Genomic DNA, 14,493 nt, shown 5'->3' with positions numbered 1-14,493 from the left:
TTCTGATAGTTAAGAAAAACTTCGTGTTTTCCTCTCAGTGCTCAGTGGAATTTCACCAATTTCTTTGGAATGACAAATATCAGCAAAAGCTCTGTGGCTGCGAAACCAGTGTTCCGTAGTCTACTGAGGGTCAAGGTCCCATAGCCAGGGAATTGGCAGTTATTAAAGTTTAAAATAACAAAACTCAGAAAGTGAGTTGGATTTGTATCTTCGGCTTTGTGTTAATGCAATCACTCATAGCTGAGCAGCCCTGTTTACAAAGTATGTTTGCATTTATTAGTGTTTGTCCTTCATGTCAAGTCTGTGAAATGGCTCTCAAACTTTCTTACAAATGAGGAAACTAAAACTCAGAGTACTTACTCAAGTTGCTTAACTTGTAGTGTTCATGCTTTCTGTGTTCTAGAATTTTCTATGGCCTAGGGTTAAGTTCTTCAACTGTCTTTGTTTCTCATCATATCATTTGCCTACTGACTTCATGGAAACGTATAAGAGAAAAGTAATAATAATATAGATGGCCCAGCTGCTTATTTTCAAAGATGCTAATAAGTTAATTAAATAACAAAAAAGATAAGATATATTTATATTTTTAATATTTTGAGGCATTTGCAAGCAGATCATTGTAGTTTACAACTACCTTTAAGAAACGTTATTTAGCATGGAGCTAGGAACATTGAAACTGGCTCCCTGTTCTCAGGCATCTTCCCGACAGAAGAGATACATAGAAAGGCCAGTGCTCAGAGAAAGATCCTTTATCTATTAGACTGAGCCTTGGTCTAAACCCAAGAAATGTCCCAATGAGTTTGACTGAGCTAGAGTTGAATCTTGAATCTTCTCATTCTGCTGAGAAAATCCATTCCAAAGCCTATCCCAGCAAAACAAAGTCTTTCTTTGTATGACACCAGTGTGGACAGTTGGAAGGGCTGGTCTTTCTTCTGAGAGTAGCCACCGAGCTCCTTATTACTTGTGCCTTGCAAATGTCCCCATTTGCATCTGACTTCAGACAGATATGCTCCAAGGCTTAGGACCCTGCTTCCAAGAAGGTAGAGACCAATATTCTTGAATTTAGCCAATTTCTAGTTCCATATTCTTCAGGGAAGGGGAAAAAATATTAGAATGCTAGACTGGAAGAATTCCTTGGAGCTCCCTAGCTAATAATGCCCAAAGTAAGAAGGATCATTTAATCCGAAGAGGAGATAAAGAAGGCAAAATTATTTGAAAATTCTCTCATTCCATGATATTCTGTGCTAGTCAGACACTGAGCTGTGGAGACTAACACTTACTCATCTGTTTCCATTCTTACCTATGTCTGTATCTGTGTGTGAATCTCTACCATCATGTCTGCTAGAGAGTCACAGACTGCGAGTCAACAACTGAGTTGTTGAAGTTCCCAGAACTTCTCCATTCCACAGACTGACTTAGAGATAGACTTACAAGGATAGATTCGCATAGAACCCCAGATCAATTGAAAATAATACATAAATGCAGGATCTATAACTAGAAAAAAAGGCCAATAGAAATGGCATACAAACAAGAGGCGGCCATTTTAGAACATTGGGAAGAGCAAACTAGCACTTCTCCAGTATCATTTTTGGGAAAATAGATTTTTTCCAAGTTTGGGGTCTAGTTCATTAGACAGAAATATCACAAAGAGGGAAAGGTCATCAGCTACCCCAGGTTGCTGGGTTTCTTCCTCTACATCTACCACCTCCTTGACTCTGGGTCAAGGCTGTTACCATGCTTCACATGTATCTGGAGGGGAGCCACTATTGGGCAGGAGTCTGGCCATCCACCTCAGTCTCCTCTCTCACAATGCAACTCCTACTTTATTGGTTAATTGGCCCTCAAGTGTCCACATCAAGCCCTGGCCACACTTACGTGCTTTCTATTACTATGACTATTGTTATCATGGTTATTCCTCTCCTACCTTCCAGAAGAATTCTGAGAACAATGTGTCTCCAGGAGTCCATACACGGACTGTTCCATCTGAGGTATGCCTGGTATTCATGAGCATGTAGGAGGACCAAATCATTGGCTCCCCTCCTCCAGCCACCTGCACCTCTTAATTAGGGTATCGACAATGAAACTCCGGGGTTCCTGGCCTGCACCCAAACTTACACTCATCATTCTCAAAGTGCTGACTTCAATGCTAAGTTCTGGTACCGAGTTTACATACAGTTGAATATACACAATCTGTCAAAATATCAGTATTTTTTGCATTGCTAAATTATATCTCAAAACGGTGGTGGAAAGGGAGAGAAATGTAAATGGGTACATCAGCAGTGATTACATAATGTGGTCTCTGTTTTTAAAAGTTCTGTGTTCTACTTTGCCAGCTACAATTCACCAGAAATGAATAGAATTAACAACACTCAGAAATATGTATTAATTAGGCATCATTCAATCAACTATTAATTAGCAAGCTATTACTTAATTAACCTATATAGAGACATCCTTGAATCAAAGCAAATAATTCAAGTCAGCAGATGATTAAGGCGCTGACAGTATTCCTAAGGTCATAGGGAGTCCGAGGATTAAGAGTTGAGAGCTGGAATTGGAGGGATTGGAGGAGGGTGCCTGGACATAATGGTGACAGCTGGGGAGGGTTTAAACAACTATGAAGGAATAGAAGCCCCAAGACATGGGTCGTGGAGGCAGGAGGAGCACTCTGTGATGAGGGGAAACGGGGAACTAAGCAGATCAAAGCGGAAGGGAGAGGGTCTGTGCTGGGAACCGTGAGAGAGGCAGACGGAATGGGTATTATAGACCACCTAAGGAGCACAGCCAACCTTTGGCTTCATCCTGTTGGTAAAAAGGTGATATTGGAGACTTGGACAAGGCTGTGAATTCACGATGAGAGCAAGGGAGCAGGGGTAATGTGACAGTCTTTCTTTTGGCCACCAACCAGCTCTCAAATCATGACACAGAAGCTCAGTACCAGTTATGAATGCCCAGCCTTGTTTATACTTGTCCCACTGGCTCTTATAACTCATTTTAACCTGTTTGTCTTCATCTACATTTTGCCTCAGGGCTTTTTTATTTTTATTTTATTTTATTATTTTATTTTAGATTTTTCAAGACAGGGTTTCTCTGTGTAGTTTTGGAGCCTCTACTGGATCTCGCTCTGTAGACCAGGCTGGCCTCGAACTCACAGAGATCCACCTGCCTCTGCCTCCCGAGTACTGGAATTAAAGGTGTGCACCACCACCACCTGGCGTTGCCTTGGGGCTTTTTACCTTTCTTTCATTCTGTGTGTCCTACTCAGTGTCTGGCTGGTGGCTGCCTGGCTGTGGGCCTGGTGTGTCTCTCTTTCTCCCTCATTCTCTTCTCTCTTTCCTTTTGAGCCTAGATTCTTATTCTCTCTGCCCACAGCCACATCCATCCCTCTACTGCCTAGCTATTGGCCATTCAGCTTTTTTTTCTTAGACCAATCAGGTGCCTTAGGCAAGCAAAGCCTCACATCTTTCCATCATTGAACAAATGCCGCAAAAACAGATATAACATGTCTTTGCCTAGTTAAATTAATATTCCACAACAGGGTAATAGGCATATTGTTTATTCTATCATGCCTAATCTTAGCCAAAGGGCTGAGACTAACTATATAGTCATAATTTGTACCACAACCATCATCACTGTCAGGACTGAGAAAAATTTCCTAGGAAGTCATTGCATTTCATAGCTGTCACTCAAATAAATAGGTGGATTTCATAGATATTTGACCACATTACATCAGCCCTGTGAAGTAAACAGCTGCCACACCGTATTGGTCTCTAAGGAAGAGATCAGGTGTGGGCAGTGGGGTGTGTCTGCATTTAGGGGAACAAAAGCACAAATATAGCAAAAAACGAGTGTCAGGAGACACCAAAGGCAGAGAGAACCAAGGAGGCTTGGGGGCATGGGACAAGTCAGCCACATAGAGAGCACCCATGAGAAGAGGCCTGAAGACAGAATGGTCAGGGACCAAGAAGGGAGGTCAAGGAAGGTGGGGAGACAGGTCTGCAGCATAAAATAACATGGAGGAATTTGACACTAAAGAAAAGAGTGAATCTGAAAGAAACAGAAGTCAGGCAGAGGGCATTTTCCCTTCAGCTTTGGACGTGGCTGTAGGCCGGGAGGAGAGGTCAGTGGGAAAAGACAGAGTCTGGAGTAAGATGAAGGTGCGTGGCCTGCAGGAAGTGGGGAGGCTGCAAAGGTGTATGGTTTCTCACCGCTCCCCAGCCGGATATAAAACGATCAGCGTCCCTGCACAGGCCCACCAGTGGTTAGACACACACGTGTCACGTGGTTAGTCTGTTGGGTCCACGCAGCCATCTTTCTACTGTCGCTGGGCTCTGATCTCTTTGAAAATATGTTTTCCCTCCTCATTTTTGGATCTTGGAAACAGTCTGCACCCCAAGAGAACTAACTGCCTCCTTGCTTCCCCTCCCCAACGACAGCCTGTGAGGCCAAGGCCACAGAACCTCACCCAAAATAGATCAAATATTTTAAATGTTTTCTCCTTTGCACCCCTTACAAATATGCCTGCAATGCAAAGCCAATTATGAGATTGGCTTTTCTCCCCTCGAAAAGAGTGAAGGATGTGTTTTTTCTGGTTGGGAGGTGAGGCCATGCTCTGCCACATGGTCTTGGTTGGAGTTCAGACATTAAGCCTGGGCAGGAAGACACAACATGCCCAGCTGGGTAAATACATGCATGCAGAGCACAGAAGTCTCTCAAGACTTCTGGTCCTGATGCCATTTTACAGCAGTCCGAGATTCCCCATTAGCAAAGCAGTTCTTTAAAAAGCAGGCATGCATTTTTAGAAGATGATTAAAGGGATGGAGCCTAACACTACACCTTGTAGCTAACACATGCTCGGATGGTAGAAAAGATGGATGGATGGATGGATGAATGAATGAATGAATGAACAAATGAACTGAGAAAAATCCAGCTTAGCGTAGAGTGCCTCAGATGCTCACTGGAAAGGAATGTCTCATTTCTGTATTTTCTGAGGGTTGTATAAATCCAGGAGTTGATGGAAAGAGTGGAGACTGTAGAGACACCTATGACCATCCAGATCAAAAGTAAGGGGCAGAAGTTTCCCACAGGGAGGTCAAGGAATTGGCTGGTCCTGTCCTGTGATGGGGGTAGGGGTGCACCATTTGTCCCAGGTGCCCCCATGCCAGGGGATATTTTCTGTTCACACGTTCTCTCTATTGTGTCAGATTGTCGTCCTTATTCCAGAATCCCTGGGCTCTTCTTACCCACAAAGACACTGGACCCCTTGACTGGGTCTCTGCAGCCTCATTCCAGCTGCGCTTTTCCCTCAGAAAGCTATTGTTTAGCAGTCCTCCCGGAGTGACTCTCACTGTGTGAGGTCAAAGTCTTGATGTACACGAGTGGCCACGTCGAGGACTTCAGGCAGCGCAGGTCCACTCCTGCTGGTCAGGTTCTGCTTCTGGTCTGAGGAGAAAGGACAGTGGTCTTTCCCCGTGCCACGAAAGTGACCAGATACTAGTACCCTGAGAAGAGAATTCCTTGCCTAGGTAGTAGTTTTTTTTCCTCTCAAAAACATAAACCAACCAACCAAACAAAAACCCAGAAGTTAAAGATAATACAGCAAACACCTGTATGCATGACCTACAAGATTAATAAATGTGGTAGTTTTATTATAGTTACTTAATCTTCTTTTATACATGGTAGCTACACGGTGTGTGTGTGTGTGTGTGTGTGTGTGTGTGTGTGTGTGTGTGCGCGCGCATTTCCATGTCTGCACATACATGCAGAGGCCAGAATGGATGTCGGCTGTTCTCCTCTCTTACACTCTCCCTCATTCCCTCAAGTCGGGATCTCTCACAGAGCTTGGATCCCACGCGTTCAGCTAGGCTGTCTGGCCAGGGAGACTGCAGGATCTTCCTGTCTCTGCCTCCCAGCACTAGGGTCCAGGCACCTGTAGCCACGTCTGACTTTTTACTGAGTGCTGGGGATTTAGACTCAGGTCTTCATGTCTGCTAAACAAGCGTTCTTGCCCACAAAGCTGTCTCCCCAGCCCCAGATTTCTTAATTCTATGATCAGTACTTGTTCTCCATCCTTACACCACCAGCCACCATCTTGAACTTGGTTCTAGTTCTCTGATGCACCCATCCATACATAATTCGTACAAAAAGGACCATTTCAGCTGCACTTGCTGCCCTGCTATCCTTCACCTGGTATGCACACATAGTTCTCACATTTTAGCTGCTGTGTGTTACTACATTCTATGCACTATTCACACTGCCGAGAGGAGACCTGTGGGATGCTCTTGGGATGCAGTCGCCCTCACGGTTGCAGACAGCCCTGGAATGAGCTCCCTTTGCTAACTATGACAATTTCCCAAGAGGATGGACTTACAGTGGCATCCCTGGAGAAAGAAAGCACATGACAATTGTCATGAGATGTTGCCAGCTCACTCTAGGAACTGAACACACCAGCTGATGTCTTCATCTGAAACGTGTAAGAATGCATTGCTCTGTACCATCCAGGCCATTTAGTTTAGTATGATTCAAACGTATTTCTTTACCCATTTGTTGGATGTGAGACAGTTTCATCTAGAACTTGAGTTTTCCTGATTGCAGACAAAGTGGAACCAGTTTGAGACCAGCTTTTGTGCTTTCTAATGTGGACTGTGGGGACAAGGTGGATGACTGATTAAGGGATGGGCTGCTAAAGTGGATAATTTTATCCTTCTTTCCTCCCTCCCTCTTCCTCTCCTTTCTCTTTTGGACTCTCTGTCTCTTATTTTTCTCTCTGCTTCCCTCCTCTCCCCTTCCTTCCCCTCCCCTCCCTTCCCTTCTCCTCTCTCCCCCCTCTCTTCTGCTCTCCCCCCTCCTCTGCTCTCCTCCCCTCTCCTCCCTTCTTCCTTCTCCTCCCCTCTCCCCTTCTATCAGCCTCTCCCTTCCCCCCATCTCCCCATCCCCATCTCTTTCAACTAACATATATCCTTTTATATTCTAGGCATTTCTTTTTTCTTTTTAAATTGTTTTGTCTTTTTGAGACAAGGTTTGTCTGCATAGCCCTGGCTATTCGGAAACTCACTCTGTAGACCAAGCAGGCCTCGAACCCAGAGATCTGCTTGCCTCTGCTGGGATTAAAGATGTGTTTAACATCCTAGGTATATCTAATCTCTTGCCTTTTTTTTTTTTTTTTTTTTTTTTTTTTTTTTTTGGTTTTTCTGAGACAGGGTTTCTCTGTGTAGCTTTGTGCCTTTCCTGGAACTCACTTGGTAGCCCAGGCTGGCCTCGAACTCACAGAGATCCGCCTGGCTCTGCCTCCTGAGTGCTGGGATTAAAGGCGTGTGCCACCACCGCCCGGCCTCTTGTCTTTATATATTAAGTTATTCCCTCTCGGTTGGTCTTTTTACTTAACATATGGTGGCTTTTGGAAACAGATATTTTTATAACTTAGTGCAACCAAATATCTTTTCTCATTCAATTCTTAAAGCATACTTATAAATATTAGCCATTTTGTTGTTGTTGTTTAAAAAAAAAAAAAGACTCCAAAATCTTGGTGGCCTACAGCTAGAGCAGCTTGTCTCTTGCGCCTTTCCCAGGAAGCCTGGGCCCAGAGCTCTCTGCTGGGCTTGGCAGCCTCTCAGACCCAACTCAGTTCCATGTGTCTCATCTTCTCATGGTGGCAACAGAGCTGAAGAGCGGCTACTAGCTGGGGTGTATTCATTTCCTGAGCTGCTGTCCCAAATTAGCACAGGCTGGGTGCCTTCAAAAAGCAGACATTTACTCTCCCCAAGTTCTGGAGGGAAGGACTCCAAAATCAAAGCTTGGGCAGGGTTGTGGCTTTTTCTGGAGGCCCTAAGGGAGAATCCATTCCATGACTCTGTCTTCGCTTCTGGATGATTGCCGCACGTTCCTTCTCCCCTGACTTGTCCCTCTCGAATCCCCCTCTCTCTGCTGTCCTTGTAAGGATCCTGGCATCAGACAGAAAGGTCCTCTGTACTGCAGCACTCAGGGGGCTGTGAGTTCAAAGCAGTATGAGTTATAGAGCAAGTTCTAGTCCAGGTTTAACTGGCTTTGTCTCAAACAATTGAACAAAGAAAAGGGAGGCTGTCCTTGTTGGATTAGAGCCCGCCTCCATGACCCAATGTTATCTTCTTCTGAGTCTCTGTTAGAACTGAAAAAACTCTATTTCTAAATCTAAATCTAGGTTCCATATCTGAGAGAAAGCATGCTACCTTTGTCCCAACTCTGGTTTATTGCCCTTACCATGATGATCTCCAGCCCCACCCATTTTTCTGCAAATGCCATGCTTTCTCCTTTACCACCGAACAAAGTTGTGCGTGGATGCGTATGTCTTCCGTATCCACTCACTTGTGATGGATATCTTGGCTGCTTCCGTTTCCTAGCTGTTATGAATAGTGAAGCAATAAACACAGATATGCAGGCATCTCTGTGTGTGCTGATTGAGATTCCTTAGGATATTTACCCAGGAGCGGAATAGCTATGTTCAGTTGAGGAACCACCATACTGACCTCATGTGGCTACAGCAGTTTACTCTTCCACCAGTGGCGAAAAGAGGCCCTGCACTCTCTCCAGCCGTTGTTAACGTTTGTCTGGTTAATAATTAGTCCTTCTGGATGCAGTGGGATGGACTCTCAAGGCAGCTTTACTTAGCATTTCTCTGATAACTAAGGATGTTAAACACTTTCCCCCCAGATATTTATTGGTCATTTGTTTTTCTTCCTTTGTGAACTATTGATTGGATGATTTAGGGGCTTGGGTGTTTAACTTTGGGAGCTCTTTATAAGTCTTAGCTACTATTCTCCTGTCTGATACATAGTTGTTGGCTCTAAGTTCTAACGCCCGTTTCAAAGCAGTGCCTCTTGGCCTGGAGGAAACAACAGTTGTCTCCTGTCTCCACCATTCCCATCTTGTCAGGTACTGCACACAGGGCAGGAAAATAATATTGTTGTAACCAACCGTCTTATTAAATAAGAAACACAGAAACAATGTAAAAGAGAAAGCCGAGAGGTCAGAGCTCAGAGCTAAAATCTCACCCTTCCTCCTGCTGTCCCAGCTTCGCGAAAAGAGACCTACTTCCTGTCGGTTCGTTTTTTTATAGTATGTCGTTCTGCCTTCTCATTGGTTGTAAACCCAAACACATGACTGCCTCGTCACTGTCTGAATGTACAGCCCCCTAGGTCTTAAAGGCATATGTCTCCAATGCTGACTGTATCCCTGAACACACAGAGATCTTATGGGATTAAAGGCGTGTGCCACCACCGCCACACTCTTGCTATGGCTCTAATAGCTCTGACCCTGAACACACAGATATCTATGGGATTAAAGGCGTGTGCCACCACCGCCACACTCTTGCTATGGCTCTAATAGCTCTGACCCCCAGACAACTTTATTTATTACATACAATCAAAATAATATTTCAGTACAATTAGATTACCACCACAAAATAACTTCTTCCCCTTGAGCTCAAAATTATCCAGTGGCTCTCCATTCTACTTAGAACAAAACCCAAAGTCCTTTCCAGCACTCGGAAGCTTCGGATAATCTGATCAGCCACGGGCTATCACTCCTCCCTGGTAACCTGGACTTGGCTTTTATTGTAGCATAGTCTATGCACCTGCCTTTCTTGGTTGGGAGATCCGTCTACTTTGTATAGTCTCACTGGTGGCTGCTTGTTCGCTTCTCTGTTTCTGTCTGTCTGTCTGTCTGTCTCTCTGTGTCTCTGTCTCTGTCTCTGTCTCTGTCTCTCTCTCTCTCTCTCTCTCTCTCTCTCTCTCTCTCTCTCTCTCTGTCTCTCTCTCTCTCTGCTATGTGTATACAGAGACCAGAGTAGTTCCTTGTCTTCTGTTGATCTTTACACTATTATCTTGACACAGTCTCTTAGTGAAGCTGAAAGTCAAGTTATGGCTAGGCTGGCTGACCAATGAACTCTCAGAATCCTCCTGCCTCCACCTGTCAGTGCTGGGGTTACAGGCATGCTCAGTCATACCTGGCTTTTTATGTGGGCCACTTGGTTACAAAATCACATCCTGATGTTTGCTGAGCAAAAGGAGCCTTACCCCTTAGCCATTTCCCTAGCTCTCTGCTTTATTTATGCCTCTATTTTGAAAGTTCTTAAGAGAAAACTTCCATTTATCTCTTGACTTTTAACCTATCTCATGTTTTTTTTTTTCTTTATAGTACTTACCACTGAGTGATGTTTTATTGTTACGGATTAGTCAGTGTTTATCATTCCTCACCATCAGAGTGTATTTAGTTCACAGCATCTAGAACAGGCCTTGGCATATGATAGAAACTCAATAAATATTTGTCCAGTAAGTAAATAAAAAGTGAACTATTTTGTTATTCTTTTATGGATTTAGCTTCATATTCTTGAATAATACCCTGACTCTTTACTACATTTTCAAATTCTCACTAGCAGACTACCTATTGACTCCTTACTAGACAAAACTTTAGCGATCCTATCCACTGAAGTGCTGTCTGTGGGCACCTTCTTGTCGGTAGTCCTCCAAGCTCATTACATCATTGTTGTTTGGGTGAAGTCAAGAATTATGGCTCTAAACCTTCCTCATTGTTGAGCTACACTGTCCAATGGTTACTGTTCCTTTCTTGCACAAATGTCTGTCTTTCTGTTGGTTACTTTTGTTGTTGATGATGATGATGATGTTGTTGTTCTGTGAACCTGACACAAGGTAAGGACATCTGGGGAAAGGAAATGTCTATTGAGAAATTGCTTCCATCAGAATGGTCTTTAGTTACATCTGTGGGGCCATTCTCTTGATGTGGAAAGGCATAGCCCACTGAGGGCAGTGCCACCTCTGGGTAGGTGGTCCTGGGTTCTATAAGAAAGCAGCCTGAGCAAACCATGGGGAGCAAACCAGTAAACAGCACTCCTCCATGGCTTTTGCTTCAGTTCCTGCCTCCAGCTTCCTGCTGGAGCTCCAGCCATGGACTTCCTAAAACTAAAGGCTACACATTTCTGGATTCAGAAAGTTGTGATCTCAATATGTGCCCCAAAGTTCCGGTGTTGGAAACATAATCCTCCAATTCCTGTTAAGGGAACTTGAAGGCAGGGGCCCTGGGGGATAACTAGGGTTAGATGAAACCATGAGGGTGAGGCCTTTAAGATGGTATTAGTGGCTTTAGGAAATCATGTTCACTATTTCCTTCCCCCATTCTCCCCCCCCCCCCCGTCTCTACTAGGTATTGAATTTTTAAGTTATCTTTTTAAGTTTTTATTTTATGTGTATGTTGATATGTGTACTTGCATGTGTGTATGTTACCATGTGTGTTTTGTTGCCTGTAGATACCAGAGGAGGGAGTTGGATTCCCTGGGACTGGGGTTACAGGGAGCTGTGAGCCTCTGGTGTGAGTGTTGGGAACTGAACCCAAAAAACCATCTTAGCCACTGAGCCACCTCTTCATCTGACTGTTTCTTTATTTTAGTCTTTTTTCTCATCTTGCTTTTTTCTTCTATTTTTCTACAGGATTATTTTTTGTAAGCTTTATTTTTTACTTTTTCAATTGAATTTTCAAAAATTTCTGCCATAATGTTTTTTTTTATTTACAAAAGATTGTTCTTATTCTCTGAAAAGGACCTCTTGATTTTATTTTTAAAGCGTATTCATATTGTTAATGGACGCATAATAATCGTACATATTTATTGGATTCAGAATAACATTTCAACACACACGCACATACATAATGTATGTATGATATCAAAATGGTAACTGGCACATATACCACATCAGACATTTGTCATGTTTTTGTGTTGGGAATGTTTGAAGTGTTGACTATTGACTATTTTGTAATAGTCAGTTCATTGTTGTCAACCATGGTCATCTCATTTTACTATAGATCTAGCTTCTGACACAGTGGGGGGTCAGGATGCACACATAGGCTCTATAACCGAATGTGAGAGCTGAAGAAAAAGAGAGAAGAACTGTATGTACCATTAAAACACTGTGATTCTCAGGACTGCGTGAGTGGGGGTGTTTAAAGGGTAGAACTTGGGGGCCTTGACCCGCTGAGCCACCATCAGCTGAACTTCCATTCTGATGGCTTTTTGTTTTCCGCACAAAGTCTTCTCTTTACGTGATGTTCATATTTAAGTGTGAGGTTTTAAGCAATTGATGGGAAGTTTCTGTATGCATTTCACTAAAGGTCTCCAATCATGAGCCAGAAATGTCAGTTCCTGAAATGTCTGTCCTTTTAGGTATACCCCGCCCCCGTGACATGCCAGTTTCCCTGGAGTGGAATCTTCTGGATTCTTCTCCTCTGCAGAGGACAAGCCTAGCTGGTAGGGTGCTGAGAACCCTGCACGGTGAGGGTGGGTGGGGGTCTGGGGATGTTTCAAGGGTTCTGGGAGTTGGTTTTCACTGGAATGCTTGCTCACCCTGTCTACTACCCTGGACTCTGTCACTTCTCTTCAGAGAATAAACAAAACCAACTTCCTGTTTTCTGGCTGTTTCTGAGAGGACATTCACCTGGTTGTGCCTGGGGAGAGGAGGCCGTTTGGGTTTACACGGACATTTGGAACCAAACATCTTCTCTGCGCCACTCCATACTTTGAGAGATTCCCAGGACTTCACAATCCTGGTTCTGAAGCTGGAATTGGCATCTTTTCATTAGCCCACCAATCCACAGGGCCAGATTTCAGCTTCTCGGCTGTTAAGTCAATTACCAACCATCTGTCCAGTTTCCATATTCCAAAATTTGGCTGGAATCTGGACCTCTGCTGGTTCCTTTCCAGGGCTCTTTGCCTTGTAGGATTTATTTCTGATCTTTAGCTCTTTGCTATCATTTTGTCAAGCTGAGAGAAGGAACAGAAACAGTTAAGTGTTGCTCCTTCAGTTTGCCATGTCTAACCATATCCCCTAGTATATCAGTATTTTCATATGTATGTAACACGAATTCTAAACGGTCTTTTAATAAAAAAAAAAAAAAAAATCCCAGAGCCAGAGTATTGGGGCAAATGCTGAAAGATCAGAGAGGCAAAGGAACAAACCACAGCCACCACCTCTTACCTCACCAACTCCTCGGCCTGAAAACGCCTCAGCCAACAGGCCTCTAGCTGAATGAGCCTCCTCAGATGAAAAGGCTTTTGTTTCTGTCTCCTTACGCCTTATATACCTTTCTCTGCCCAGCCATGTCATTTCCTGTCTCAACCTTCCTAGTGCTGGGATTAAAGGTGGGTGCCACCACTGTCTGTCTCTGTTTCTCTCCTAGACTGAATCAATTTCATGTAGTCCAGGGTGACTTTGAACTTACAGAGATCCAGACAGAGCTCTGCCTCCCGAGTGCTAGGCTTAAAGGTGTGAGCCACCACTGCCTGGCCTCTGTGTTTAATCTAGTAGCTCGTTCTGTTCTTGGATCCTCAGGTAAAATTATTAGGGTATACAATATATCACCACATTTTTGTGTTTTTATGTTTCATATCCTATTAAAAATATTCACCTATAATTTCTCATCACCCAGTTTATTGCAGTCTGGGGTAAGAAGTTTGAAACCAAATTTATTGTTTCTCCGTAATTGCGACCTTACCATTCACTGAGCAGTCATTTTGCATCTAATTTCAATGCTTCTATTACTATTTTTGTGTATGTCTTTGGGTTTGCTTCTAGGTTTCCTACTTTATTATGTTAATTTTTTCATTTATTTTTATGCAGGTAGCACTTGCTTAAACCCAAACTGCTCTATGGCTATTACATTACCTATTCTGAGAGCTCTGCTTTTCAGGTTCGCTATTATTTTGTTATGTTTTACAAACTGTATCCTCTGGGAATTTAGTTGGCAAAGTTAATGTGTAGACTACTTTTCTATCATTACAACTTTGAGGGTTGTCATTTGTGAAAATGGTATGTATTGTTATTTGTTGTTTTTTATGTGTTTATTGGTTTCTGCGTTGTTTTCGAGACAAGGTCTTACTATGTACCCTTAGCTGGCCTGGGACTCACTATGTAGACCAGCATGGTCTTGAATTCACAAAGATTACCTGCCTCTGCCTCCCAAGTGCTGGAACTGAAGTGCTCAGCTTTATTTGGGTGTTTGATGGCCTTAAATTAGGTATGGGAACTTTTTATGCATTTAACTACATTAATTCAGGATAATATATTCTTTTTGTTGTAATTACAAACAGCATAAGTTCCCATTTTAAAAATTAGAGATGGCTGGTTACAGGTGCTCTAGATTCTTGTGCATTGAATTTTGCTAAGGTCTTTTTCTCAGCTTCAATAAGTTTGAAGATCTTGTGGTGGCTAATCTTGGCTGTCAATTTGATATACCTGGGAAGAGGCACTCTCAATAGAAGAACTGCCTCCATCAGACTGACCTGAAGGCACGTTGTGGACATTTTCTTGGTTGCTGATTGATGGAGGTTGGGGCCACTCCACTCTGGGTGGTGCCATCCCTAGGCAGGTGAACCTGGGCTGTGTAAGCAAGGCAGCTGAGCAAGCAGATAAGCAGTTTTCCTCTATGGTCTCCACTTCATTTCCTGTTTCCAAGCTC

Source organism: Peromyscus leucopus, chromosome 3, assembly GCF_004664715.2.
Source record: "Peromyscus leucopus breed LL Stock chromosome 3, UCI_PerLeu_2.1, whole genome shotgun sequence".
Lineage (NCBI taxonomy): Eukaryota > Metazoa > Chordata > Mammalia > Rodentia > Cricetidae > Peromyscus > Peromyscus leucopus.
The sequence above is the reverse complement of the archived record's forward strand: the minus strand, read 5'-3'. Positions refer to the sequence as shown.